The following is a 4,382-nucleotide window of genomic DNA, read 5'->3' as shown; positions in this document are numbered from 1 at the left end:
ATTGCGAAGTCAAGTGGGCCTTAGGAAGCATCACTACAAACAAAGCTAGTGGAGGTGATGGAATTCCAGTTGAGCTATTTCAAATCCTAAAAGATGATGCTGTGAAAGTGCTACACTCACTATGCCAACAAATTTGGAAAACACAGCAGTGGCCACAGGACTGGAAAGGGTCAGTTTTCATTCCAGTCCCAAAGAAAAGCAACGCCAAAGAATGCTCAAACTACCGCACAATTGCACTCATCTCCCACGCTAGTAAAGTAATGCTCAAAATTATCCAAGCCAGGCTTTAACAGTACATAAACCATAAACTTCCGGATGTTCAAGCTGGATTTAGAAAAGGCAGCGAAACCAGAGATCAAATTGCCAACATCCGTTGGATCATTGAAAAAGCAAGAGAATTTCAGAAAAACATTGACTTCTGCTTTATTGACTATGCCAAAGCCTTTGACTGTGTGGATCACCACAAACTGTGGAAAATTCTTCAAGAGTTGGGAATACCAGACCACCTGACTTGCCTCCTGAGAAATCTGTATGCAGGTCAAGAAGCAACAGTTAGAACTGGACATGGAACAATAGACTGGTTCCAAATCAGGAAAGGAGTACAAGGCTGTATATTGTCACCCTGCTTATTTAACTTATATGCAGAGTACATCATGAGAAATGCTAGGCTGGATGAAGCACAAGTAGGAATCAAGATTGCTGGGAGAAATATCAATAACCTCAGATATGCAGATGACTTATGGCAGAAAGTGAAAAAGAATGAAAGAGCCTCTTGATTAAAGTGAAAGAGCAGAGTGAAAAAGTTGGCTTAAAACTAAACATTCAGAAAACGAAGATCATGGCATCTGGTCCCATGACTTCATGGCAAACAGATGGGGAAACAATGAAAACAGTGACAGACTTTATTTTCTTGGTTTCCAAAATCACTACAGATGGTGACAGCAGCCATGAAATTAAAAGACACTTGCTCCTTGGAAGAAAAGCTATGACCAACCTAGACAGCATACTAAAAAGCAGAGACATTACTTTGCCAACAAAGGTTGGTCTAGTCAAAGCTATGGTTTTTCCAGTAGTCATGTATGGATGTGAAAGTTGTACCATAAAGAAAGCTGAGTGCTGAATAATCAGTGCTTTTGAACTGTTGTACTGGAGAAGGCTCTTGAGAGTCCCTTGGACTGCAAGGAGATCCAACCAGTCCATCCTAAAGGAACTCAGTCCTAAATATTCATTGGAAAGACTGATGCTGAAGTTGAAACTCCAATACTTTGGCCACCTGACGCAAAGAACTGATTCATTGAAGAAGACCCAGATGGTGGGAAGGATTGAATGCAGGAGGAGAAGGGGAAGACAGAGGATGAGATGGTAGGATGGCATCACTGACTCAATGGACATGAGTTTGAGTAAGCTTGGGGAGTTGGGGATAGACAGGGAAGCCTGGTGTGCTACAGTCCATGGGGTCACAAAGAGTTGGACACAACTGAGCAACTGAACTGTTCTTTACCAGCTGAGCCACAAGGGAAGCCCTGAACTGTTCTGAACTGAAGATGTCATACCATCTATTAAATTTGGATCTTCTACAATAGTTACTAAAAAGCAAGACGTGGTTTGGGGAATTTTTGTTGTTGTTGTTATTCATGCCATTGGTTTGCTTATGATTTAATATCTTTGTTAACTCTTATGTGAGACTATGACGTGCAGAGAAACTAGGATCTTATTTCTCAGAGTCGATCTAGGTAACAGTCTGTGGTTATCACTTGCTATTTCTTCTTCTCTCTTTAAAATCATGTTTGTTTTTCTCCTAAATGTACAGAATTTGGGAGTACTAGAATCCTAAGATCAAATTTATGTTTTAAAAAGAACACCCAGGTAACTCTAGGATCAGTGGCTAGGCTGGATTGGATTAGAGGGAGAGAAACTAGAGGTGGGAATACTAGTTTCAGGCCTACCTTGCTCACTTTTATTCATTAATTCAGAAAATCTCTAGACGTACCTACAGTGTGCCAGATACTGTTCTGGGCGTGGCAAATAAAGGCGTGAAGAAAACAAATGAAGCACCAGCTCTCTTGGATCTTCCTTTCATTTGGGGGAGTACAGATAATAGACAAATCAATCTACAGAGTTGGGTACTGATGTGCTAAGAAGGAAAAAGCAGCAGGTTAAAAGGATGGAGTGTGCTGGGTGGCACTATTTTTTTTCCTCCTTTTATTCCCCCCCCCCATTGTGGTAAATGTCCATAACATAAAATTTACCATGTTAATCATTTTTAAGCTAAAGTTCATAGCATTGATAGAGTGGTTGAAGACTTCTCCATATACACTAGCAACTGAGTAGATGCCTGAACAAAATGAGAACAAGCTTAGGGTAGTGTGTTTCACACCATGGAAACAGTTAAGACGACATCAGTAGCCCAGGTGACAGTTGATATAATAAGGTTTGGTGTAGCTGAAACCCTGGTTCTAGAGCGTGAAGGAGGAGGGAAATGGGAGTCACTTTTCCCTTAGAAGTAATGCATTTAGCAGCGATTCCAAACCAGAACCATGACAAACAATTCACTGCTAAGTACAAGCTCTTTCATCAAAGACAGGATCTTCATATTTGTCCTGGGGTCCTGCATCAAAGAACATGTGGTGGTTGTGAATGCAAATTTACGAGGCTGTGAAGTTTACTGAGTTTCCTTATTGAGTCATAGTCATTCTTCCATCAGATATGATCGAGGAGTCATGAGTTTCCTTCAGAATGTCCTTTAGCTTGTTGGTACAAGTTTCTCTGTGACAGGAACAATTAGTCATACATTATTGGATACTTTCCAGTTTTCTAGGTACAGAGGAAAACAGGGACATGCCTATATTTCCTCTACTTGGTCACCACAAATGTGTTTAGACCTTAATCTGTTCAGCTAACCTAATAATTTGTCATCCATGAATCCACCATGTGTTCTGCATTCTGCATCTGATTCCTCATGTTCAATGAAAGATCCAAATCATGATTTGGATTTGCATTCTGACTTAGCTGGATATTTGAAAGATTAACTTGTTGTGCTAATATCATACAGGAGTCACAACACCATGCCTTGTGTCAAAGCCACATAAAGGAAGTTTAGGGATACACAAAAGAAACTAAACATGTTGTCCTCCTTTGAGTTGCTCTTCAAATTTGCTTTCCTTGGAAACTTGTGGTTGTTTTAGTTGCTAAGTCATGTCCAATTCTTTTGTGACCCCATGAACTGTAGTCTACTAGGCTCCTCTGTCCATGGGAGTTCCAAGACAAGAATACTGGAGTGGGTTGCCATTTCCTTCTCCAGGGGATCTTCCCAACACAGGGAGGAACCTGTGTCTCCTGCATTGGCAGGCTGATTCTTTACCACGGAGCCACCTGAGAAGCCCCTTGGAAACTTGTAGAGAAACTTAAATATGTTTGCCCAAGGTGGGTGCTTGTTTCTTTAACGATATGAAAAGTAATAGGAGGAAATGGAGTTGTTTTGCCTGTAAGGAGGAGCAGTCCTTTAAAACAGAGGCAGAGCCAGTGCAAAATCACAGTCTGAGAATTTGGGGGGTGTGTATAACGAGTCTGCAAAATTTTCTGCAGAACTGATACAGCTTGCAATAGTTAGGGTTAGATACATGGTGTGTTTGGGCAGGGAAAGCAGAGACTCTACCATTTATAAAGAGGATTCAAGTACAATGTGATGGGTTGAATAACCCATCACTAACTACACATCTCCCTGGGGTTTAATTTTACATGTTCACAAAGCTTTATCTGAAACTCTTGGGCCATATGTTTTGGAATTCAGAATTTTTTCAGAAATATGGTGCATATATTACATAGCATTACATGGTACTTCCATCAGAGTCCAAAATTAATTAAACCCATCAATATATTCCCAGTGAAATGTATGATTATTTGTACCAAGTAGAATAAATAAGGATCATGAATAGACTTATCTCATCAGGTGAGGTCAGATTTTGCTGCCAAATGAGTTTGAGTACCAAGCTTGTGGTTTCAGAGACAAAACTCTGAAATTTCAGAATTGTGGCTAAGGGATTGTGGATTTACTAATACCGTAACCTTTCTCTGTGCAATTCCAAAAAGCAAGCAATTGCTTGAACCAATCTCATGAGTAGTTAGGGTGCTATGAATCAAGAATCTGGGTCTGGGCAAAAAAGAATTACTCAACACCACATCCTTCTACACACAGTGGATGTGACTGTAACAGGAGGTCCTTTGTTGGGGATTAATTAATATATATCAATAGGACCTGAAATACACAAGAACTGATAGACACTTGCAGGGTGCTTTTTTCGGCTCACCAGAAGGCAGAAACCAATGGATCATATCCAGCTAGGCAGGTGCAGGCCACAGACAATTGATACGTCCCAAGTGTG

The sequence above is a fragment of the Bison bison genome, unplaced genomic scaffold, assembly GCF_000754665.1.
Source record: "Bison bison bison isolate TAMUID 2011002044 unplaced genomic scaffold, Bison_UMD1.0 scf7180017864469, whole genome shotgun sequence".
Taxonomy (NCBI): domain Eukaryota; kingdom Metazoa; phylum Chordata; class Mammalia; order Artiodactyla; family Bovidae; genus Bison; species Bison bison.
Note: the sequence above shows the minus strand (reverse complement) of the source record.